The sequence below is a fragment of the Ischnura elegans genome (assembly GCF_921293095.1).
Source record: "Ischnura elegans chromosome 13 unlocalized genomic scaffold, ioIscEleg1.1 SUPER_13_unloc_2, whole genome shotgun sequence".
Classification (NCBI taxonomy): domain Eukaryota; kingdom Metazoa; phylum Arthropoda; class Insecta; order Odonata; family Coenagrionidae; genus Ischnura; species Ischnura elegans.
The window spans coordinates 11,300,650-11,327,895 of record NW_025791658.1 but is presented as its reverse complement, the minus strand read 5'-3'; the positions used below and the strand labels follow the sequence as shown (position 1 = coordinate 11,327,895).

At 39.9% G+C, this 27,246-nt stretch overlaps 1 long non-coding RNA gene across 1 annotated transcript in view; it reads right to left on the bottom strand.

The window, feature by feature from the left end:
* Positions 1 to 24,647, bottom strand: part of LOC124172636 — a 176,381-nt gene extending 151,734 nt beyond the window's left edge. Inside the window, exons 1-2 of the long non-coding RNA XR_006868225.1 lie at positions 24,607 to 24,647; positions 6,702 to 6,919 (exon numbers count right to left, since the gene is read on the bottom strand). This is a non-coding gene — a long non-coding RNA (uncharacterized LOC124172636). The remainder of the gene's footprint in view (positions 1 to 6,701; positions 6,920 to 24,606) is intronic.
* Positions 24,648 to 27,246: the final 2,599 nt, after the last annotated feature.

Here is a 27,246-nt window from a genome sequence, read left to right as displayed (position 1 = left end):
GTAGCACTTTCGGTCGCATCGGGTCAAAACGTCGGTTGCAGCAAAACTAGGGAACACTTTGAATATTAAACGTTACTTCAGTCAGAATTACAAGAAATTAGAGACCAGAAAAACTCTAGTTCGAACGGCATCATTTTGTTAAAAAAACATCCAAGAAAAAGTCAATATATTACCCGATGCGATATATTCAGGGTTATTGGCTTTATTAAAGCTGTATGTGATGTCTGATGCAATATGCAATTTATGATGTTCTTACCATATAAATCAATAAATATTAAAGATGATTGAAAATCAATTTTCGTTCATTCATTATTTGTCATATTTCTCATTAGTGTTCTCCCTGTAGCGCTATGATTACTGAATAAACATGTTTCGGAAAGTAACTGTATTGAATACACGTTTTCAAATGTACGTGGGTGGTTACTATTTCATTCATACTGAGGAATAACGTAAAAATGTAAAGTTGTACGTTAAAAAAAAGTTTCACGAAGTACGCGCATTTCGGTTAGCGTAATTGACTTTTACGATGCTTTGAAGAACACTTAACAATTTTGAGATGAGAACGTTGACCAGCTCTCCCGTTCGAGGGGGATTCGAATAAGGAGAGAACAATGCAAGTAATCGCCTTTCTTCATAGAAGCCGGCCGTACTTACCAGCCTCGTCGAGAGCGTGCGTATTTGAATTCTTCCACGAAACGTCAACCGAGTGGCTGAGATGGGACTAATGCCACCAGAGAGCAAAAATCAACCTCCGAATCCCGACCACTCTCAATATCGCACCTCCGCAGTGAAATTTGATACAGCGCCGGGTGTTTTTTTCGGTCGGAGCGAAGCTCGACCCCTCGTCTTTTCCTTTTTTTTCCTTCGGTCAGCGACTAGGTACTCCCCTCCGCCCAAGGAGGTTTCCCATTCCACTGGCCGTTGCGGCCGACTTCGCAACTAAAATCCGGCGACGGTTGAATTTGGATTTTTGAATTAGGATAGAACACCCTTAATATACACTTCATAGTCGAAGGAGTTTTTCCCAACGGCACAGTAGCTTCTCACCAATTTTATTTTAACGTGAGAAGTTCATTCATGACATTGTATTATTGTAATTGTTTGGGGGTGCTCTACCGCATTAGAACTCATTGCAACATCTACGTTAGTGTTCCAGGAAAAATCCTCAGGACTCCGCGTGAAAACTTTCTGGTGCTGGAACCAATATCGGGTACAAACAAAACATCTACGCGAGTTAAAATATTTCAGTTTTAAATTAACCGGTAATGGCTACGAATTTCGTTTTAAATCACTGCGGTTATGTACGGAACGTAGATGAAAATTCACACTATTTCATTTGATCAGTTTATTTAATAACAAAAAATTTAGTCTATCCACAAATATTCACTGACTCACTTCTAAAGTGACAATATAACATTTTCCCAAGTAATTCATCTTAAATTTCACATTTACGTAATAATATTCAAGAGTGTTTAAGAGAAAAAATATTACTATCGTTTCTAGATTGATGAATCCTAACTTTAAAATGTGCCACAATTATCTTTTGCATGTATTCTACACATGGGATGTCACTGAGACTCTATAATATTATACTTCATTGTACGCCACAAAATTATCTCTGCCAAAAACGCATGCAATAGGTATAAGTAAGATGTTTTCCAAAAAGTACGTTTTATTCCCACAATATTACAACTTGTCATTTAATTTTCTGTCAATTATTGCCATTTCCCTTTCCCTTGGGCTACAACCTAGTCGCGGTGGAAAGGCTTGCGCGTTCCTATGACCCCTAGAGCTGCACTGGCGGGATTAATTCTAAATTATTCCCGGTAGGGCCACCCATGCCAGATAGGTCGAAGGGTCCGCAAAGTGCGGGTGTCGGGCACGGCAGCGAGGTCGGCAAGGTCCTCGGGGTCGCCAACATGCGAAATCCTTGCAGAGACTTATCATCATCACCATCAGCAGCAGCAGCAGCAATGAAGAAAGAAGAAAATAAGACCAAGAAGATGGAGAAGAAGACGTCGGCTGTAAATGTAGCGACGTGGAATGTGAGGACTATGATGAGGGCGGGGAAATTAGAAAATATCAAAAGGGAAATGGATAAAGGGAGGATAGATATCTTAGGATTAAGCGAGGTGAGGTGGAGGGATGGGGGGGACTATTGGAGTGATGGGTATAGGGTTATATATAGTGGAGGAGAAGAAAGCCAGCGAGGGGTAGCTTTAGTACTAAACGGGAAGATGGGTAAGCGTGTGGTAGGTATAGACCAGGTAAGCGATAGGATTCTGGTGGTAGAAATTGAGGCGCGGCCCAACAACCTTGTGGTGGTCCAAGTTTACATGCCCACTTGCAATCATAGGGAGGAAGAAGTAGATGAGGTGTATGAACAGCTCGAGGAAATAATTAGAGATACACCGGGTACGAAAAATCTGGTAGTAATGGGGGACTGGAACGCCTCAGTCGGGGAAGGCAGGGATGGAAACGAAATAGGAGATTTTGGTCAAGGAAAACGGAACGACAGGGGAGAGAAAGCAGCAGAATTTTGTAGGAGAAACAAATTATTCATCACAAACACGTGGTTCAATCATTATAAAGGGCGAAGGTACACGTGGAAAAGTCCAGGGGATGCGGTGAGATATCAAATAGATTACATTATGGTAAGACAGAGGTTTAGGAATAGTGTGAAAAACTCGCGCAGCTTCCCTGCAGCGGATGCGGATTCGGACCACAATCTAGTGCTCATGAAATGCAACGTAAAATTCAAAAGACTTATAAGAGTTAGGAAGACGAAGAAATGGAACGTAGAAGCCCTGAAAGGGAGCATGAGGAGAGAATATCAGGAACTAGTGGACATTAGTATGCGGGACATTGACAGCACCAAGACTGTTGAGGAAAGATGGGATAATATTAAAACGGGAATAGTCAAAGCGGCGGAGAAGTCAATTGGCTACGTGGACAGTAGAAGGATAAAGAAGCCGTGGATAACGGAGGCAATGGTAAAAGAAATGGAGGAGAGAAGGAAGTGGAAGAACGTGGACACAGAACAGGGCAAAAGAATGCATAGGGAATTGAATAATCGATTACGACGTGAAACTAAGAGGGCAAGGGAGGCTTGGTGGAAAGGACAGTGCGAGGAAATGGAAAAGTTCCAGAAGGATGGAGAAGTAGGCGCGTTGTACGCCAAAGTTAAGTCGCTATTGGGCGGCAAAAGAGGACAAACCATGTCTAAAATTAAGGCTAAGGATGGGAGGATGCTAACCGAGCGAGCAGAGGTACAGGGTAGGTGGAAGGAATACGTGGAGGACCTGTATGACGGAATGAACAGACCAGAGAGATTGACTCTAGAGGAGGAAAGTGCAGTGGAGGAGGACAATCTTGGGCCGGGGATATTAGATTCGGAAATAGAGAGAGCACTTCGTGATATGAAGGCTAGGAAAGCAGTAGGCGTGGACAATATCCCATGTGAGCTTCTGAAGAATCTAGGGAAGGAAGGTAAGAATAGGTTTTTCGAACTAGTGCGCAGGATCTACGAAGAGGGATGTTGGCCGGAAGATTTCGTGAAGACGGTTTTAATTCCGCTTCCGAAGAAGAAGAAAGCTGTGGAATGCGGAGACTATAGGACTATCAGCCTAATATCGCATGCGGCGAAAGTGGTACTGAGGATATTGAACAGACGAATGGAGGCGAGGGCAAACAAACAAACATTTGGGCGAAGATCAGTTTGGTTTCAGAAAAGGGAAGTCAACTCGTGATGCAATAGCAATAATGAGGTCCCTCGTGGAGAGGAGGCTAGAATATGACCAGGACGTATATGCGTGTTTCGTGGATTTTGAAAAAGCGTTTGATAGGGTGAACTGGGTGAAGCTAATGGCTATTCTCAAGAGAATGGGTGTAGATTGGAGGGATAGACGACTGATTCGTAATCTGTATATGGCCCAGACTGCGCAGGTGAGGATAGCGGACGGAGAATCTGGGTGGGCAAGCATTGGCCGAGGTGGGAGGCAAGGCTGTCCTCTATCGCCGCTGCTCTTTAACGTGTACGCTGAAGAGATGGTAAGGGACGCGTGGGATGAGTTAGAAGCTGGTATAAAAGTGGGAGGAATGATGTTCAAATCAGTGAGATTCGCGGATGACCAAGCGTTGATCAGCCAGACAGCGAGGGGGCTTCAGGCCCTAGTGGATGCGTTATACGAACGTTGCGAGGAGTATGGGATGATGATTAATCACAAGAAAACTAAGGTTATGCGGTTTTGTAAAGCATCACGAGCGAGGAATGTGAGACTCAAGATAAAGGTGGGCGATGAAAAACTTGAGCAGGTTGAGCAATTCAACTATTTAGGCAGTACGTTAGAGGAAAATGGATACAGTAGTAAGGACATCAGGAAGAGAACAGCATTAGCGAAGGAGGCGTTCATGAACAGGAAGGAGCTTCTGAGAGGATCGTTGTGTAAGAGTTTAAAGATAAGGCTGGTGAAGAGTTTGATTTGGAGTGTAGCTCTCTACGGTGCGGAAACGTGGACACTGAGGAAAGAAGACGAGAGAAGATTGGAGGCATTCGAGATGTGGGCATGGAGAAGAATGGAGAGGGTGAAATGGACGGAGAGGAAAAGGAACGACCAAGTGCTGGATATGGTTGGCGAGGGGAGGCAGCTTTTGATGAGATACGCAGGAGACAGAAGGTTTGGATGGAGTTAGTGCTTAGCGGGGAGGGGATGCTGAAAATGGTGTTGGAGGGTAGAATGTTAGGTAAACGAGGGAGGGGAAGGAAAAGAATAGGTTTTTTAGATAAATTGAAAGAGAGTAGGCCTTACAGTGAATTAAAGAAGGCAGTGCTGGATGGAAAGAGAGGCTCCCAGATCGCTTCTCGAATACTCCATGGAAACCTACCTTAATCGGTAGAATACTATAATAATAATAAATAATAATATCAAGTACCAGTACCAAGCCAAGTACCAGTAGGCTTATAGCTTGAGTGTAGAATACAATTGCGTTATTTGATTACCGTTTCTGGGAAATATCCACAATAGGGTAGTTTCCTATAATTTTTTATTGCCTAAATCGAAAGATTATTACTCCTGGAGTACGTATTTAACGCTTTTAGATTTTAAAATGACGAATACTATTTTTCGCGATCAAATGAAAAGTGAAAATTTTCAAGCGCGCGAAAACGCGACGGGTAAGTAGGAATGCCAGGAAAAACTCCGAGTGACGTCGTTCAGGTTCCCGCTGCCGCATCTGAGGTGACCTTGAGGCGAGTCTCTGAACGCTGATACGACGAAGGATGCTAGCAGGTAGCAGAGTACCATGCTAGCTGGTAGCGCTTGGCTTAAATAAGGATTATTAATACCTTATCAAACTAAGAAAACTTTCCGACCTTAGCCAGTTTTAATAGGTGATTATTAAGACATGCTTTCCTGAGCTCTGTGCCTCATGCATGCATTGGTATTCTCAGACGATGTAAAACTCCTATCTAGCGGTCCGTTTATTTTGTGTTTTTGACTCAAAGACCTGTACAGCTAGAATTATTTTAATAATAGTATAACTTTATTCCATTTATATTCAAATATATTACATCAGAAAACACGTTAATAATTGTGGAATATAGGTATAGACACCCCTTATTGAATAGTTTTGGGGTTACAATCTTACACCTTTTGTACAGGTCTGGTGTAAAAACATTTTGTGAAAAGTAAATTTCTTTCTTTGTATTCAGTGATTTGTTATCTTACCGATTGCATTCACTTGTGATATTTCAAAAATCTACGCACGGAAAACAAACTTTCCAACATAAACGCATAAGAGTTACATACATACAATATACAATATAAATTCGGCAAAAATATTGCTCAAAGTCAGCACCGAATCACGGGTGTCATACCTATGTGCTATTTTTTCCTACTTGAAAAAAGGGCGCATGTACGCGGTGTGCCGTTATCCAAGTGGACTCTTAAGTGGTAATTAAAGAAAAGATGCACCCTAGAATACGTTTTTTTGAGAAGAGTACATGATACACTGTTTCATAAATACTATCGGTACAACGTACACAGCATAAGGAGCTTTGATAATACATGGTATCCAAGCTGTGGCATATTTTTAGCGAAAAATCATCAATGTATTTCGTTCTGCCGCAGTGTTAAGCTAAGCTACAAACAATAAAATTGGAGGAATTCTAAGATATTCTAGACAGAAGAACCAGTTCGGCTCAAATAAACCCAAATTATTCACAACTCTAATCCAGCTCCATGTATATAACTTTAAAGCAGTTCTGAATTCAAACATGTACAATATTGCGGAAAATATAGCAACCCTTAATAAATATGGAATAAAACAAAAACCTCTAGATAACAGCAATTATTATTTATTTATCATAGATAAGAATCTTGAAAAATATTATACGATTTCGATATTATAACACTTATTATGGTGAGGCTCCACATACGAGTGGTGGTCTTGTAATCGGAAAATCGCTTATTATTACGGCGGCAACATAAAAAACGATGAAATTCAAACTGACGAACTTTTACAATGCCCGCAGTTTACGAAGTTTCGCGAGAACGTAATTTTACGTCATTAGCCCTCAAAGTGATTACAATCATATATATTTCTTTTCGCCTTTTACCACAGTGAACTCAATCTAAACATTTATCAACTTCTTACAGTGTTAAGAATAGTTGACGTAACATTAGAGAAGGGATGAGACTCACATCCACGTTGACGCCGAGCTGCGGGAAGACCTTTGAGGATGGGGACTCCTTGGGCACGTATCTGTAGAACTCCTCGTCGCCGCAGTATCACTTCATGGAGTAGAGGGGCGAGCCCTCGAGGTCGGAGTGGCAGCTGAGTTTCGCCCGGTCGCCGCGACGCACCGCCTCTGGCACTTCGATGCGAACGTCGCGCAGACCACTAGCCCCCGGAAACAGAGCTAGACAAAAAAGGAGACAGTCCATTGAATACGTACGTCAGAAACAAGCAATCAATATGCCATATATAAATTTGGCAGGAAATAATCTCCGAAACAGATGTTTTCCATTGCAGAACACTATAAGGACCAGGGTCGTATGGCTGCCCACAAGGACCATTAGGGTGCATCCACTAATTATGTGGGGCGTATAGGGGTCAACCCGATTCTAAACCAATCTCCTGGGGGGGGGGGTGGGAACATGGCAAGTTTTTTTTCCGCAAGAAACAGGGTAAAATTGTGAGAAAACTTGGTTAAATGGAGAAAAACCTGTTCTTCTCATAAAAATGATTTAAAATTTTCCTTCTTAATAAATCCAACACAATGAAGCATACATTAACGTATTTACACTGAAAATACGCATTTTGAACAATCTTTCGTGAGACTAGAGGGAGGGGGTGAGGGGGTCGAGCCAAATCTCACGATATGTCACTAACGGGGAGGGAGGTTTCAAAATCACCAAAATCACTTCACGTAATTAATGGACGCTTATTACCCAACATTTTGACAAACAGTAATTGCTTTTAATATTTTTTTGTTTACGTTAAAATCAAATGATTACGTCATTTAATGTAACCTTTTCCTTTATTAATGAATACAAGTGAGTAGTATTTCACTTATCAATTTACAAAATAAATTAATAATGAAGAGCGCTTACGTCGCCCCTGCTTCCCCTTGCCTGGCCTACCGCATGGCAGATATACTTATTACTTCCATTCATAATGTAGTAAGGAATGTTAAATGCATAAATGTACTAAAAATACATAAACATTGCCTGATTCAATACAGTGTTGCAATTTCCTGAAAAAACACGCGTTACGCTAAAAATAAGTCTAAACCCATCATTTATACTGGTGTTGGTCTTTTAAGGCTAATTTAACTTATTCTTCCATTTTGTTGTATAATTACAGTCAACTAATTAGCTAGTTCTTTTATGTACGAATTATGCTTTGATCCAATGGAGATTCGGAGGCTACTTGCTTGTCTTAGATTTCTCGAGAAAGTAAGTTTATACAAGTCTAAGAGCGACAAGGAAAACACTTTTGAACCCCACCATATTTCTCAGACAGACAGAAACGAATAATTACGAAATATGTTTTTCGAAGGAATGTCTGTAGTCATTCTTAGACATTATCCGAACAAAGAGGACTTCAATAAATGCTAGGTGGAGCTCAATAGGCTCATCTCCTCCTCTGTTTTGCTTTGTAAACGGCTGTCATGCTGACACCCCCGCCACGAGCTTAATGAGGTGGCTTGCGGGGTAGCACGTAGATAAAATGATCAATCATGCAATCACGGGACGAGTTGCTAAAAAATAAACCTCCATATTAAATTTGTTCTCAATGTTTGTAGAGGAGATGGCCCTGAGGAGCTGGGGTCGCACCGCTGTTGTTTGTTTGTGGTCAGCAAGCTCCCTGCTAGAATTCGTATTGAAAAACGGAAAGTATTCTTAAAATAACTTCATCCACAGGCTCCTACGACGTGTACCACATCACTGGCCAGGTTGATGCTGGAACCAATTGCTTTGGTTGCCAAGGTGAAGGGGCTGATGTGATTATGTGCGAGATCCATCATTTACTCTAAACCTAATTGTGCGATGTGACAATCAATTTCTCCTGTAACAGTTGCTAATAGTAGAAAAGTGAACTTTGATCTTGATATTCCAATGAATCACTTCAGAAAATGTTATCCGGTGTACAAAAGGCAATTCGTCATTATCACCATTTAATTAATAGCCTCATTTAATTTTACTAATTGGTATCATGCATAATGTTTGAGGTGCAAATTTTTCTCTTCCCAAATCATTTTTTAACTCCTTTATTTCTTTGAAGTTTTCAATCAGACCGATATTTCGGTCCGTGCCAGCACAGCATTGCTTTCATTTCCATGGTTAATTAGATTTAATATTCAAGCTCTTTATGGAACCCTTCCCCATTGTTGGATCAGGTCGACTCGGGTATCAAAATTCTTCTCTTCTGCCGGAGCACCGAATAAGACCTACCACACGGAAAAGTTTTTACTTTTACTTTTTTGTCCCGCTCTTACGTTTCATCTGCGATAACTTGGCCGTCGCGTGACAGTTGTCTGCTGCACACGTGGGTCAACTTCAACCTAGGCCTTAAGGTAACATTAATATCAGATGGGTCACTTGTTTGAAGATCCACTCGAAGGAGTCAAGAACATTAGTTGAAATGCGAACCGTACTCGCCCATTGCGAACACAGCAGGGTCACAAGATACTCATCGAATATTACCATCCACCCTTCAACTTGTTCTCATGTGAAACGGTTCTCCCGTGAACAGTCAAGGGGGAACGCTCAGGTTAGCGTCAATGAGCTGTGCCAGAACTCCACTGCGTACGTGGCCGAATTGTCATTGAGCCTAAGTAATCTACGATTCCAAGAGCTCAACTTTCGTCAGCACTACCATCGTTGTGTCACGTAATAACCTCGTATTGCTTTGCTAACTAAATGGCTATTGAAATGGTATATATAATTGCGTTTTGCGAATGACTCCCTTTTCATCCCCGTATTATTCGTCGTTAAAATATAAATATTACCAAACCATTAGACCCGGTCAAATTAAAAAAGTTTTCTTGAACAATAAATTAGCGTTTCGGGCTTAAAAATAAATTCGGTTTATTTAGAGTAGAGATCATTCGGGGATAGGCCTTCTTAGATCACATTGTGTACATTCTCATTGTGAAATATTTTATCTTTAAATATTCAAAAAATCAAAATTCAACATTTCTTTTACCACAAACTTTTCATCTAATGCCAATTCTATACCCATTGCCAGTCTTATTCGTGTGCAATGTAACTTTTCACGCAGCCAATTAATAGCCTCTCCAATTTTCCTGCATTGTGACTATTGATGTGCATACTTAATAATAAAGTCAATGCAATTTTTGACATATTTTCTGAAAGAGCTAAAAACTATTCCCGCCATTAAAGTCCTTATAAGATTCTGGTACCTTCCCTGCCTGCCTCAATTTCATCCCATGACGAAGCATAACCATTGACGCTTTCCTCTCTTCCTTTGTGTTTTCTTCTACACTTCTCCTAAAGCCCGATTCGCTCTTCGCCAAATTCCCTCCACTCTTGCCCCCCCCCTCCCACTTCCATCCCCCTCGTTCTCCTCCCCGCTACCCATTCCTCGCATTTCCTTCCATTCTTCTTGAATCTCCGAAGGATGTCATCGCAAATACGCTTGGCGTCCAAGGAATGCCATGTCAGAGGACCACACAAAGAGGAGACGGAGAAAGGGAGACAGACCTCTGCGGATAAAAATATGCGCCACATTACGTCTACACACATTTTTCCGCACGCGCACGCGCTTTACCAAAAATGCTTGAGGGTGGGAAACGTGAAGGTCTGAGGTAAAATGGGATGAAACCACTTTCTCATCTTCACCGTTGGCTGAGTAGACAATACTAAAAAGTAACTAGAATTTTTTAAAGGAATAATGAAACTACAGTTGACCACTATTTTAATAAATTCAACCATTGGATTGAAACACAGAGTAAATATATTAAAAATGTCTCCTCAGCACATATTTTTCAGTCGGCTAACAGTAACAATAATTTCTTTCCATTACATCAGCTTTATTCGTGCACCTCCGTTAATAATTATTATTTTAAAGACCAAGTAATGATATGCAATTAATTCCGAATGCAAACATGTTGAGGTTATTATTATGAATGCATTTGAATACGTTGGCGAAAGGAAACTAGCGTTGGTTGACCAAAAAGTGTAACCCAATTTTAAGAAAAAATATTAAAAAATAATTTAATTAGCCGCATGGATAGCTATTTGTATGATTTCAGCAAGAAACAAATGTAAAATCGTTTAAGACATGTAATAGTTTAACACTATCAATGACTTGTCATCATCTGGAATATTCAATGCTAATTATTGCATATTTTTTAATACATGAAGGTCGAAAAATATCATTCATATTTTTTCCTAATAAGGCTGCAAAAAGCCTGATGTCCTCATTTGAGCCTACACAAAATTATTCAGTGAAATACAGAGTAGCTATTTCTTCCTGGAAGTGACTTGAACATTGTTAAAAATACTTTAAGACGCTTTAAACATGTCAGAGAAGTCAGAAAATTAAATTGGATTTGAACTTCTTCGAGAGAGTTCATTTTACCTTTCAATAACACGATACTCAACATTTTAACGTAAAATACAGCATTATTCGATGAATCCCGCCATTTTGCATAATTTTATCCCTCCGAAGAAATAAAGGGATAAAAAACTCAAGAACGAACGTAGGTCAGGTAGATTAAGAATTTAGTCAGCGTGTAATCTCGTGGATTAAGTTTTCCTCAGCCTCAAAAAAGTTACTCGGAAAACCCTGAGGGATCTCTTGCGTTCGCTTCTCAACGATTAAAGGGATCAATAGGGGCCAAAGACATCGCCCGGATTAGCGATTTGCCAAAGTACGTCCGTCAAGGGAAACAAGGTAGGCGCGGGGAGCCCTCGGGGGGCAAAAGGGAAATGATTACTACAGCCCCCCCCTTCCACTCACCCACCCCCCACCCTCACACCAACGACTAGTAGAGAAGAAAAGGGTGGAGGAAAAAGAGGGGGGAAGGGGTGGCTGGCCAAAGAGACAGGGGAAAGAGGGATTAGACTGAAGGGGTTAGCCACGGGTGACTGAGAAATCGGACGCAGCTCTGAAGAATATCAAATGGAATCGTGTATGGGAACAAAGAAAAAGGTACACGAATCCATAGAAATGCCCCCTTTGAGGAACGCCGATATTGCAGAGACTATCCCATGCAACAATAATGTCTCTATGACACGTTCCTTCGCGGATAGTATGCATGCACGATGCAACACAAATTACACATCCCACATCGCTATTACTGTGATTCACGGGTAACCAGTCCTTGGTTTAGACGCCGAGCAAAGATTAGAAGAAGCAACTATGCAATGGCAAAAACGAGTAACATCCCCCTGGTTTCCCAACATGTCAACTGATGAGATGATTTCTATGTGATCAGAGAGTGCCGAAAGTGTATTAAGCATTCCACATTATCCATGTATATAAAAAGATGTAGATCATTCCGTGATGAAGGAGAAACCAAAACATTTCTAGACCAAATATACAAAATTTTCAGAAAGAAAATGCGGGTCCGAAAAACTATCTTGAGGATGCTAGGTCAGATTTTGCATCTTCCAAACAACCGTCTAGTAAAAGGAAAGGATTGCGAAAGATAAGGCTTGGAGAGGAGGCTTAAAATCTGAAATGCGGGGAATATAGTGGATGATGTGGGCCCGGGGGCGATCGGGGAATCATAAACGGTAAGGCAATTCGTTTGAGCCATTTTGCTATATATCTATGGGTATTGATGAAACAAAATCTTTAAAAACCCTTCAAATGAAAGAAAAAGAAATGTTAATTAAGATCGTATAACAGTTTGTCGATAAAACTATTCATAAAACCAGTGCACGAGGATAAAGTTGGCAATTTTCAGAAAAAATCGAGGGTCGTCGTTTTTCGCTAAATTTGTTCAACTTTGACCTCACATATATTGTTAACGTGAAAACACAGGAAATAAATAATCAGGAAAGGTACGTACAATTTATTTGAGAATATGTATGCGAAGTTTCAATTTCCCAGCTCAAAAAAATCGATTTTGAGGTTTTGGCCAGCTTTTTTCGATTCTAGCCCACTGTGCGACGTTTCGGGTACCGACTCGCTACCCATTCTCACGGCTACTTATTCGCATTCTTTAAAATAGTTTAACACTTGGTTTTTAATGTAAAAAGTAAATGAAAATGGTGCAGTCTCACTCTTGGGTCCAAATACTTTGTTACGCTACGCACGGGTTCATATTTACTCAAGTTATTCCCAGATTCACTTGGTGATTTAGGTAGTAACATGACTGACCGGAAATTGCGAGATCCAGGTTTGAATTTCTTACTGAGCCAAATGTTTTTTCATAGCACCTTTCATCATTGGTGTAAATAATTCCTCTTTTATTTCAATATATGATAAAGAAAAAAATACGCGTAGTGTTTTTTCACGGCACAAGTTATTTGCCTGCTTTGTATGATATGGTCTCATTTGAAAGTTAAATAATAAAATGCAAAATATTGACTCAGGTCTTCCCCAAAAATTTTTTTTAATGATGGTGGAGAAGAGAGATATTTGAGATTTTTTTTACCATGACGGTAGGTAGATACTTCTAAAGTAACTATCCACAATTTTATGAAAAATCACCAACCCAGGCTTCAAAAGGTAACCATTAATCTTAATTCCTTTAATATGACGGTAATAGGGTAGTTTCCTTCATCAAAGAAAACGAAAGGCATTGATTGCGATTCGTTACCCACCATTAGTGTATTCATAATACACAAATTATTTGGTTTTTGAAATACCGGTTTAGACGAATGGCAAGGGTCAAATTTTATCCTCATTTGAAAAAGGCCAGATTGGCGCCCATGCGATTCCACTCCACGTGACGTCACAGGGACCTAGTTTCTACACGAGAGGATAGGAGTTATACATCGTCTGAGGTTACCAATGCATGCATGAGGCACAAAGCTCAGGGAAACATGTCTTAATAATCACCTACTAAAACTGGCTAAGGTCAGAAAGTTTTCTTCGTTTGATAAGGTATTAATAAACCTTTTTTAAGCCAAGCGCTACCCTTCAGCAAGGTACTCAGCTACCCGCTGGCAGCCTGCGACGTATCAGCGCTAAGCCTCGCCTCAAGGTCACCTCACCGGGCGGGAGGGGGAACCAGAAATACGACGTACGGAGATATTTCCCAGCATTCATACTTGAGCGTCGCGTTTTCGCGCGCTTGAAAATTTTCACTTTTCATTTAATCGCGAAAAATAGATATTGTCATTTAAAAATCTAAAAGCGTGAAATACGTACTCCAGGAGTAATAATCTTTCGATTAAGGCAATAAAAAAATAATAGGAAACCACCCTATTATCCACACCTATGGAAGCATGGATCCATGTATGAAACTTTGAACGGAGAATGCCTGTTAACGAAGGTCTCTACCATAATTGGGATTCGATTTATAAGTTAAATTTTGATTCTAAATTTATTATTACAACCATGATTTGTTACTATTTTGAAGTTACCAAACCCAAGTCACCATTTTTGTTCAAAAGTTTTATTTGAAGAAAAAAAATTATGAATCATAGTACACCATGCCAGTGACTACAGCCGGAAGTCAATGCGTGGATAGGTGTGGGTGGTGGACATCTCGGATCAAGCTAAAGGTGTATGAATATGACACATTCAGGGAGATGATTAACATGTTCCTTTTCCAACGAACATCTGGAAAAGTAAGTAATATATACGAGTTGTTCGAAGGAAATGTCAAGTATTGCGGGAGTAACTCATCAAGTATCAAGTGTCGCATGAATGTCAGTCGAAAACATCTGAACCAAAAGAATTTTTAGGTCAATGTGCTAATGATGATTACCAATTAGTTTTACCATCGCCTAAGAACACACACTTCCTATGTCAGGTACCACATTCTATAAGACTGAAGCCAAATACTTTCATTAGTTCAATCACATGAATAAAAATGCATTTTAAAATTGAACTTTATCATAGTTATTCATGCTTTATGAAGATAAAAATTTTCTAGAATGAGTGGTCAAAAAAGTCTTTAGTTCCTTTTGGGCAGAAAACACGATAAATGGCACAAATCGTTTATCTAACCAATTGAAAATAGTTCTATGCTACGAAATTATTGAATTTTCATAATATTAAAAGACTGGTATGCTTTCATGTGAATAAAAACGAAATTCCCCGCCAACGGTGATCCAGCACCAAATTCTATAGACGCCGATTGATCAGTAAACCTTCATTGTAATTTTACTTATAATTTCGGTTTTTATATAATCTGTGAGAAATACTTTTTTAAGCCTTCAAAAAAAATTATTTGAAATATTGAATCCTACCAGTCAGTCTCACAATTGACGCAAAACCACATGTCATAAAGAAGTATTAAAGTAGAAAAAAGGACAGTGGATCTAATGAGGGTACATAAGACTAAACGCTTCTTCACTTCGCTCTCGTGTGGCCATACGCATTAATCCAATAATTCACATCCACAAACTGCTCTCGCGTTCCGATACACTGAACTATTTTCAATTCGCATAGAATTAGTCTCTCTAAAGAGCATTTGATTAACACTTGATTAGCTATTGCTTTTTTAAATGAGCAATGCTCAATTTTCCTCAATCCCAACGGATTGCAATGAAGAAGCTATTTCTTATCCTATAAACTATGGAAAGCTTACAAATATGATCATCTTGACTGCTGGCGGTCAAAAAACTGACTATAGAACATTCCCAATCAGGATTGAAATGAAACAGACACAAAGGGAGGGGTCTACAAACTCGGCGGAAACCATACTAAAGACCACCACAATAGCAATAGGGGTGTTAACCTCAAACGAAAATACCCATTTAAGTAGATGATAACGGTGAGGTTTGGCTAATAATTCACATTGGTGAAAAAATTTCTTCAATAGGAGCATTACATTTTCTTTAGTGCTCCGTTGAAATTTGTGCGCCTTTGAAACGGCCAGTTTCGGCGGGAAGTCAGGATCGAATGGCTGTGACGTCACACACAGCTACCTCGCTGTCTGCACGCTTTCGGTGAACGCCGTTATCCGAGCCGTGCTTGAATTTGTGGATGCCGTGGTGAGAAATGCCTTCGGATTGTGGTTTTGTGAGGGCTAATTCTACTACTGTGCCTAAAATGAGTGCTCTGATGCTCATTTTTATCATGAATAAAAAGAGGTTAAGACAAGAAAATATCTAAATACGCAGTAATGACATTTTTAGCGCTCCGGAAATTCAAGGAGTTAAGTTAAGAGCAGGCAAGTTAGGGGTCAATGCATATTAATTATGATAGCACTGTTAAATATGTTAATCGTACTTATGAGTATATTTTGCATCAAATACTTAATTTTGTTACGATTTACTCAACCTTGGCTTCCATTTTTATTCGAATTATCCCCTAGTAAACGCTGAATGGTTCTGCAGGGGTACATTTCATATTATATCTTAAGTATTGTTGAGAGCAAAAGAGCGTATCCTCCGTCTATTTCATCTATTAAAACGATATTGTAAGTGTTTTATTTCCCTTTTTAAGCAACTTATGGACCCAATACTTGAACGCACGTGACACAAATATGTTCCCACTCCTCTCCAAAACCCGCTTGATGAATTCAAGAGCCCATCGACTCGTAATATCATAAATCCATGTCACACAATGCTCGTTTTTTTAGTTTTAAAGGCTTTTGATAATTTATAGCCTATAAAAACTTAGGTGACATTAGGGAACTAATACCGTAAAATAATCACCTTCGTTCGTCTCAGATTTGTCTGAATCATGATTATGGAATGGCGAATTATTGTCAATATTTATTCTTGTGAATGCTACTGCAAGGCCCACGCACCGATTTTGGACGGCCGGTAAAATACCGGCCGATAATTTACCGGTGAAGCGCTGCTTGCACACACGCCGGATTTTCATAGGTCAAAAGATAAGTTGCTTGGTTGTTGAGCTGGCGCAGGGGATCCGCAGTGGCATTGGCCGGTAGCTAACAGACTTGTTACCAGTGCCGGTGCGCGGTCGGTCAGTGTGCAATCTCCCATGCCCTTCCATTGTTCACCATTGGAATGTTGACGGCCGTCCAAAATCGGCTTGTGCTTTGGGTCTAAGGGTTGAAAACTATTTCAGCGCTGCCAGAAAAGAATACGGCGATTCAGCAGTTAGCTATATCCAGCTTAAAAGAGAATAATATATACACTATGAAAGGAACAGTTTGTCCTGAGCACAAAATCAGAAGAAACCACAGGAAAAATGATTTTTGTCACTTATTCTTCCGCCATACCCAGAGGAAACAAAATTTACAAATTCATATGGTTCACAAGGTACTAAATACTTGATGGCATTACATTTTTTATATACTCACTCCATGTCAAAGCTTGATTTATTGGATCAGGGGGCTTTTAAATTTGGATTTCAAAACATTCAATTATATACTGTACATTGCTGTAATTGGCTTGAAAAGACAAAAGTAGATCAAATTTGTTATGCTTCGGAAGAAATATTAAAATTTTTAAGCAATCTGAAATAAGAGGTAAAGTTGCGTGGATAGTAGAAGGAACTCTTGTCTTACTGATTTGTAATTGGTATCCTAATCTCTTTAAGTTGTCATTTAATTTAATGGCGATGAAAATGTCTCTTGGTGGCAGTCTTAAATATTCCAGAGGGCAAATCAATGACGTACATTGGATCATTTAGGTATTCCTAAGTACCTCTTGGGGTAACTTCATTATTAAGTCAGTTATATTATTGTTTTCACCAACTCCAAAACTCTCGGCTGAGAATGTGCTCGAGAATATTTCATCAATAAACATTATGTTTGGTTACTGTATGGTAATCTCTGGTGAATTAAATCTAAGACTATGTTAGCATCAATTAACTTCGGTGCTCATTGAATAGTAGCATAAATATTGTTCTTAATCTTTTGTAAATGATTTCCCTTCAAATAACTTAAATTTAAATTGTTTTCGTCCGTACGACTTATTTTGGAAGACAGCAAGTAAAACAACAAATCACGTTAACTGACGTTGTGATGCTGGCATTTAGTATAAATTTAACACTAGCATTAAAATAATCTTCACAGCAATAATAAGATGTCTTGCCGTTGATGTTTTTGGTCATCTCGCATTGCTGCAGTTAACCATTTCCTTCGCACACGAGAATTAAGAGGCACAGCAATAAAACGTTTTCCCGTATTTCTTATTGTGCTAGAATTACAAAGCGGTGGAAAGTAATTTAGTAGATACGCCTTCTTCCTAATGTCCTCTATTTTCACCCTCGTTGTTTCTTCTCTGACCCAGGATCACAGGTTTTTCGACGGGGTTGACGGGTTCCGCGAGAAGTTCGCTGTGTGTGACGTCAGCATGCCTTCGGCAACCTTCGTGCGCTTTCGGAGCGTTTGAGCCGGCCCTCGGATTCCACACTTTTCGCTTAGCCTTTTTGGGATTAAATTTTTGGATAGAAAAGCGCTGAAACTGCCGCCGGTATCCCCTCGGTGTGCACTTTCATTTAAGACAGTAAAAAAAAATGGTGAACAACCCTATTCTCTTAGCTTTACGCTGGTGAAGGGGCAACTTCAATTTAAGAAAAGTTCTTGGAAAAGAATTAGTACGTGCACTCATAAATAGACACTGGAAATATACCTTCTGAGCAATTAATCCAAGAGATAGTTTCTCTGATAAGACTTTTCCCAAATTCACCTAGTTACCGTGCTCGGTGATTTTGGGTTGAATAGCCTCACAGCAATTCCTATGAGGAGCAGTATGAAAATAATATACTCGCCTGTGGAAGAACGCGAAATAGTTGTTCGTTTTTGCCTTGTTTCAAAACCAATTAAGTTATCCATTTCATTCTTGACTCCAATAAGAATGAATGAATGGATGGAAATTTGAAATTAAATCCGGAAACAGCAAAAAAATCTTCCTTTGTGCTTTGATACGTGAAATATGTATTCTATGCTGGCTAGTGACTCTACTGTCGGCGTCAGAATGATGTGCCGTTGTACTTTGCAAATTTATAAATGGGCTTGTACGGAAAAAAATTAAACGCCATTCTAAAGATAATTTTTTCTTAATCCTTTTTTTATTTTTTATGAAAAATTCAAAAATGTAGACACGCCAGTGCAATAAATAACTCCGCGCACCGTAAACTTAGTCGTTTTGTCAACTTCATGAAGTTTGTAACTCAACCTAGGGATAACTACTACGTCAAGAGCATTCATCTAGCACAATAAGTAACAGAAATTAATGCAGATAAAGAAAATGGATTTTTTTACTTTTATAACGTATGTTTTCTTGTTAATTTAAGAAAATGTTTAAACGTTATCGAGTCCTCCAATTACCCTGAAAGAAAAATAAAACTGAGAGAGACAATTTGTTATTTATTTGCAATTTTTCAATGAGCGATAACGAGCATATAAAAATAATGATATTTGTGAATTTTAATAAATTCTATCGACTCCATGTTGCTTTCTATATTAAATTGACAGTATAACAATAATCTATCTCTTATTAGTTCTCCATCTTTCCTAGTGCCCACGTTGCGTGTTTTTGGGGTCAAAAACTCCTCATAGCGCCATCCATCAGGGGACCAAGCGAAATACTCTACATCCAATTGAAAAACACATTCCAGCTTGCAGGAGCGAAGCAAAAGGGCTCTTGAGGAATGCGTGCCTTTGGAATGCATTCGCAGGAGTGACTGTGTGGCCACCACCTCTCGCCCTGACATATGAAGGAGGAGAAGCAGGGCGCTCTCTAATGGCCCCGTTAATGCCCGCTAGTCGGCGAAGACTCACTGCATTCAGAGAGAGAGAGGCGCACTGTGGCCCGTGTTGCCCTTTGGGGCATGTTCCCTTCACTGCAGAGAGGTAAGCGGCGAGTGGCCACGCGTTCGTTTGGATTCGGTGGGCGGTTGAAGCGGGCAGCACGAAGGCGGAGCTGAATGCTCGAAAGGAAGTTCATTGCATCGCCGTCGTAACGGAATCACCGATGACCGCATCCAAAAGAATAGCCATCGCATGTTGACCGACCCGAGTCCGATTCTCAAAAGCGATTTATATGGAAAAGGAGATAATTGCCAAGAGAGGGTCCCGCAGTGGCGTAGCCAAGGTAGAAGGGGTCCGGAACCCCCCCCCCCCCCCCGAAATATAAAAGCACAATTATTTTTCATAATAAAAGGAAAGGATATTTCCTTAAAAATTATTGAAAAATCATGAATTTACAAAGTATTCTATTAACAAATGATGTTTTTTCGATTGTGATAAGTGTTAAAATTAGTTTAAAACCCATTACTTAGTAATAAGTATCCTGTTTTAAAAAATATTTCCCCCCTGGTTTTGGACCCCCCCCCCCGGAACGAAATTCCTGGCTACATCACTGCCATACCGCATTCTGTCAGCTTGAAACTTGTTTAATTAATGGACAAAGGCAAAAGGCATTGTGGATATTACAACCATTTCATCTGCCCACCCTAATGAATTCGTAGTCATATGGTCGGAGTATTGTAATACATTTTAATGCAATTGATTCGAGCGAACATTTTGTTGCAAGAATATTTAGCAGTTCCTTGTCTTTATTAATATTTTCCTGGGACAATTAGATACAGCACAGCAAAACTGGTAATAATAAAATCTATCTGTGGTCATATTTGAAAACCAATTAATAACCTGGGGGCCGTGGCAGAGTAAATTAAGTTTATTGGAACATTAAAAATGGTAAACGGAAAGAATTTTGCACATTCCACACATATTTGCATGCCTTCTCTCCGATCGAATTCAAGGGGGCTGAAAATGACGTCTATTTATGAAAATTAATTGAAGAATATACAAAACTGTGTGAAATGTTCAAATGTTGTTTCATAAGCCATTGTTTATGGTGCTAGCAACTTGATTTAATTTGCCGATGCGCTCAGCAGAGGGTTTGTCTTATCCATATGTTTAAAAAAGAATACCTAATTGTTCCCAAGAGAAAAAGCACTTAAAATGTACGAATTGGAGAGAATGCGTCTCATGGATAATAAATGTTGATTAATGCCCATGATTATACACTGAAGTCCCTTGAAATTGCGATCACTGTCTCATCAGAATTAAAAGAGGTAACTTTTGCAAATCCATTTAAACGCCCGACGTGTAACAAGGTGTAGTATTTAAATAATGCTTCACCAGAATAAGAGAATTATGATGATAAAGTAACAATGTACTAGGTAAAATAATAATATATCAATTAAGAAGCTGGTATTAACCCTTGAGCGGGCGCGCCTGATATTTTTACACGACCGGGCACGTGGCGTACTTTGTCCACGATACATGCATTTATATGATAACACTCGATTTTTGTTTAAATTTATCTTTATTTGTAGAAATTAGTCCAAGCTTGAACATTTATAGGCTATGCAGTTACAAAAGTACCCAGGCTGTACGCGGCTGGTCGCGCGGCATAATTTATACACCGTGGGTGTCGGGTTCCTCTTGCCGATCTAAAAAAAATTGCCACAAAACCTCATGCTTTAAAAAATCACACTATAGACATTCAAAATATAGACATTGTAAGAATACACGAGGCCATTCAAGAAAAGCGAAGCAAGAGGTACACGGCCGGTCGCGTACCTTACTTTGTACGCCACCGGCGTTCCACATGCCGATCTAAAAATAAATTAGCTACAATAATTGGAGCTTTTAAAACACGTACAATAGATAGTAGAAGTACATTTTAAGAATACATGAGGCATTTTTGGACAAGAATGTGCGTTAAATGTCAAAATCCTTGGGTTTCGAAGACTGGCGTACTTTATACGCCAGCGCGCCCGCTCGAGGGTTAAAGCAAATAGAGGTAACCTCGGGCAAAATAAAACAGTGTTGCTCCAAACTTGACGCATTGTTATGGATTACTCGAATAGTTTCCTGCTAGAGACAACCAGCTGAGAATGTCTGATAATTCGTGACAATGATAATAATTCTAGAATTGTCTTATTATGTTCAGAAGTAATATTCTTGATATAATTTTCCCTCACCACTTGACAGAGCCGCTACTATCGCAGCAGAAGGGAAGTGCTAGACGTGGGTGAGGAGGCTTGAAACATGATCAAGAGATGAAACAATGCGGAGGACCAAACGTGGTTCATAGGCACTAATGAGGTAGCTCAAAACAGAATGTTAGGATTATATGGTCATGCATTGCTCTTTCTGTAGTACAAGAGAGGATACAGTAGAAAGGAAATTCGAGAAATTAATTGCATTGTGATAGGAGGCGGTCATGAACATGAAGGAGATGATGAGACGATCATTACGAATAATTTTTTAAGGCCGTTTTACACGGTACACGGAATTGCGCAGGTTAGAGCTGCATTAATTTCTAAAATGGCGTGGAATTGCGCGAATGCATGAACGAAATTAGAACAGGGGCTATTATGCCGTCTCGCATCCACGCATTCTCGCATGTGTTCTAGCAATTCACCGCTTTACACGACGCAATTTTGATTGCGCCTTCACACGTACGTCAGACTGCGCAATTCCGTGTACCGTGTAAAACGGCCTTTAGATAAGGCTCTCGAGTTTCATTTAGAGTGAAGCACTTAACGACGCGAAAAACATGGATGTTGAGAAAGAGGACGAGAAAAGACTAGAAGGGATGAAAAAGCAGGAGCAATTTCCACAATTTTAAATTTCAAACTTTTTAAATATTTAAAATTAAAAATAAGATTTTAAAAAAATAAAATTTAAAATTGTGGAAATTGCTTCTGCTACTTCGTTGTGTACCGTTTCCACTCCATCTCGCCTGAAACCTCAGAATATAGACTATGAGAGTTTGAAATGCGCGATTGGATGAGAACTGGGGAGTGGACGAAGAGGTGGAGGTACGACGAAGTGCTGAAAATGGTGGGTGAGAAGAGGCAGCTTCTAAATGAGAGACGGAGGAGACATAAGGTATGTATAGTACTGTATGTAGTAGGTAAGTACTGAGCAGGGAGGGGATGCTAAAAACAGTGCAATAGGGTAGAATGCTTTGTAAACGAGGGAGAGGAAGGTGGAGACTAGAATTTTTGGATAGGATGAAAGGGAATAGGTATCATTGTTAACTGAACAGGGATCTCAATGATGGGAATGGTGACGCCCGGAAAAATTAGCGAACGCTCTATGCAAACATACTTTAATCGGAATAAAACCATTATGAAAATTATTCGTTCAAAACTCCGCTATCAACTTAAAACTTTTACTGCTTAGAGATAACCCCGTTTTCAAAATTTGCTTGCAATTTAAATGCAAAAAACATTAACTGAGGCAATGTGGAGACAAGATTTTTCAGTTTGAGATAGAAAAAACAGCATGCTATACTGCCTAAGAATATATATTTACCGCATTTAATTTAAAAATGAAAAAAACTTGAAATATACGTCTAAATTATTCTGTGAAAATTCAGAATTCACAAGCACCTAAAAGACGTATATTGGATATTATTTTCCGAGCGTAACGCTAAGGTGGTGATCTTCCTTAGAAGGAATCGTTACTCCGTCTCAGTCGGTCTTTTTCAGTGACTGATCACCAACGACAAGCTTACGCTATCACCTTGAAAGTATCGCAAGTCGACTTGCGTGCGGCGAATCGGCTTTGAGGGACTTCCATCCCGGAGCTCTACGCTGATTCAGTGCATTGAATGTAGTCCTTTCATCAAATAGATTCAATAAGTGAAAATTTTCAATTTTATTCACCGCCGTATGCCCTAAGCAACATTTGGCGTTTATGTTTTAAATTAAATAATTTGGAAAGTATGAATGATATTAATCAGACAAATGTTAGAGGAATACTCAGAGGACGCAAAAGGCAGTTATTTAGGATGAACGGGGAAAGAAATTAAAGAATGTCGTACGACGAATAAGACTTGGTGGAGGCAAAAAATGCATCGCTGAACAGCTATCGACCACAACATTTGGACATATTTTTATATTTTACAACTATACAATTTCCGAAATATAGATGATTTTTATCAGGGAAATATTACAGGAATACTAAGTAGTTGATGGTTTGAGACGTTACTGAGTGGAACTTACTCATGATGAATAAAAAAATTTAAACTTTGTTTTTCCATAGAATATTAGAACATATTCTGTGGAAAAACGAAGTTTAAATTTTTTTATTCTTCATACTAAGTAGTCCCAAAAGGCATTTAATCTTGCGTGGAAGGGTAAAAGAAATTAAATGTCGAATGGTGACTCAGAATGAGGAGAGGCAATCGATAAATCGCTGAATAGCTAGCTATCGATCACAAAATTGGAAAGGGAAACTCAACTGACACCGCGCAGGGCTATCGTTTCACCCGACTGATGCAACAACAACGACGACGGCCTCTTCATTTCCAACCCGAGAGATGCGGATTGCAGCGCCAACTATCGAGTGGGATATTGCACAGATTCCCCTGGAAGCCGCCAGCCAATCCCCATCTCCTAATTGCCACGATGCTGCCGCTTCGACTTCTGCTGTTTTACGGACCGACGTATTCTCTTCCTGCTCATCAGCCATTGTCCACCCATCTCAATTTGAATGCTTTTCCTGATTCCAGTAATCCCACAATGCACCGCGCTCCAAGCGCAATGGTGGGGGCAACGAGCAAGAGGTTAACAGACAGGAGGGAGCGTAAGGTCATGAAGCGGTGAGATCTCATTAAAAGCTATCGCCAAATGACTAAAGACCGACAGTAATCAATTTCACATTGCTTTAAGAAATTCAACTCGGCTCCATGGATGGGAAAACGGATAAAATCAGCAACGTCGACATTGTAAAAATGATAGCAGCGGCACAAAGATTCGTGAAACGAGATCAATTTATGAAACGCATTTTATGGCCTTCAACTTCGTCTCTGAAGCGTCTGCTTCTTTCGCCGATGCTACAGTTGCAGGTGAAATAGTGGAAAATTTACTGTTTAAAATGTGGAATAAATGAAAAATCATAAATCAAGTGACCAACAAACAAGACTTGACGAAATAAAAATACGGTAACGAGGCATGTGATATTGCTAGGGAACTGAAGATGACCATAATAATAAATTATGCTCTCACCGGTTTCCTGGCTGAAGTTTTCCAAGTGTCTAATGGCTGGCCAACAATCACAGCATCGTCCATGCACTCCAGCGGTATGCAGACTTCCGGAAAGAAGCAAAATGCATTAACTCTCACGTGGATAAGTTAAGCACGTAGATAGCCGCAATATGGTTCACAGTGGAATCACCAGCAAAGGATATAAGTAAATCCGAATTGCGATGCTGGTTGAAGGGTAACCTCGCTAAACCGAGTAACACTATCCGGAAACATTCACTGGCCTGGTAATTTCACGTTTAATTTAAATTATAAGCAACACTACCACCAAAATAGTATCATACTGCAACCAAATCAATGGCCGGCAACGAAAATACAAAATGTTGAACTTGAAAAGTAGCCCATCACTGCACGCGAACAGATACAAGATCTTAAGCGAGCATATCTGCATAGCGACACATGGAAAGCATTTTGTTCCACGCAAAAATTAAATATCCACAAAAAACAATGTCCAGGTAAGTTACGGGTATTCTTCTTAGGTTCTCCATCGCGTCAGGATATCCGTGACCCACGTTTAGATACACGAGGCGAGCACCGAAAGCTAAGAGGTAAGAAAAACCTGACCCGGAGGGGAACCAGAAGAGAATTCATGGGACGAGATCGTCGGGAAAGCTTTTTACCTTATATCTAAGTGAATACTATTTTATTAACGGCTTTAAAAGTAAACGTCGTCCGTTCCACTATTCTGCCGTTGTTGGACTGCAAAGAACACGTATCGCTTATTGTGAACCGTGCAAAACTTGGCAAAAATAGCACGGCTATGCACGAGATACCAAAGCACCGGATTGAAATTGCTACGGAGGCGACCGCGGTGCGAGAGTCTTGTCTCCGTGACAGCGAATCCAACACTGGCGGTCGGTGGAGTCGACTCCCGGGATACGCGTGGCCCATTGAACTCCAAGGCCCTCCCCCCCAAACGACCTGCAGCATAAACAAAACCAGCGGGAGCCGTGGGCTTCCTGGCTTCACGAGTCCACAATGTAGGAGTGACGATAACTTCTTTGGGATCATTAGGTAGTTGTAGGATTGCTCCGGATTTTGAAAAGTTAGCTGGAACCCCCTCGATCAGCAGCCAAGCCAATTACCCTTTAGACTACCACACTCAAGTGGCGTAGACATGAATTTCGTAGTCGGGGAGGGTCCAAAACGAGGTGGGAACTTAGTTGAAAAACAGGGTACCAAGAAATGGGTTTTACACTAATTTTATCACCTTTCATCAACGAAAAACTTCATTTGTTAAAGAAATATTTTGTAAATTCATGATTTTTCAATAATTTGTTTTCTTTTAAGTAAGAAAACAACTTTATTTCAGGGGGGTCCGAACCACCCCCCCCCCCCCCGCCCCGGCTACGCTACTGCCTCATTTCCCTCACTAATACTACCTATCCTATTCTTTTACGACATTCCTTGGAAAGAAATTAATTTCCTTGGGTCTATTTATTTATTTCATCCTTTTTTTAATGAGCCAACACCCACAGTGAAATGTTTCACTCCAAATGTGAACTCTGATATCTGATAGTTGAGGGTAGGGCTCAACCTGGAGTAAGCCTGAGGAGTGCGATTCTCTGGTATCCGGAGAAGGCAGTTTACTTCCTTAAGTCGCTTCTAACCGAGAGGATTTTCGTTTGGTTTGTCCAAAGGTAATATCAGGGATTTAAACTATCAGACATTCTTCCGACAACAAAACGATCTGCCCGTAGTGTAAATACGCCAACCAAATCTTCTGCGTCAAATATTTCACATGATATTCCTGTATGACCAACATTATAAAAGAAATTAAAAGAAATTATTTTTGTACTCTTTAAACAACTCTTAAACCTTTAGAGATAGGTTAGTGCATAGTAAAGCTTTAAAATTGAAGTCATAATCTCAAAGTGATAAAGTTTCACCAGCACACGATGAGTGGAGCTAAATTTAATTTCGAGTCTTCCATTTTGCAAGAGTTGGCACAAAGACGCAATGAACGAGCCGCCATGTCAGGATAGTCAGACAGAAGTCTGCTTCTGCGTTCGCCGTTTGTAATCTCTTGCAGCAATTAACGGGCAGGAATTAACGGCACGAAAAATTTTCCTTTCCCGGAATCTGCAACATGAGCCATCGCATGATCATTCACAAGTCATTGAAGAGACAGAGTTTGGCTCTGCGTGTGGCGTGCCTCTGATCCCATGGCTAGCACGGCACGCGAACGCATCCACGGAGGTCAAGGAGAGCTTGAAACGTGAATCCCTCTCTTCCGATTTTGACTTCAATGCTATGAATTATCTTTTCACAGGCAAAGCTATTTATATTTTACAGGTATATTGTTGTTCGAGTCTTTTAAGCACTTCAAGAGCACCTCGAGTGCGTTGGAATTTGAATTAATAACACAACGCTGAATGAAATTTTCAATTTAGGAATACAATGGAGGAGAAAAATCCCATCAAGGTCCTGAAAGAAGACGGTTTCCTTTTTCGGAAGATATGAACATAAGCCATTTTCAGTTCAGTCGGTTAACTGCGCTTTAAAAAAAATTAAATTCACGCAGTTATCGTTCAGGCAATATGGAAGATTACCATCTCTCAAAGAATTAAGTTGCAGCTACATTTCTGCCATTTTTACGTTGCC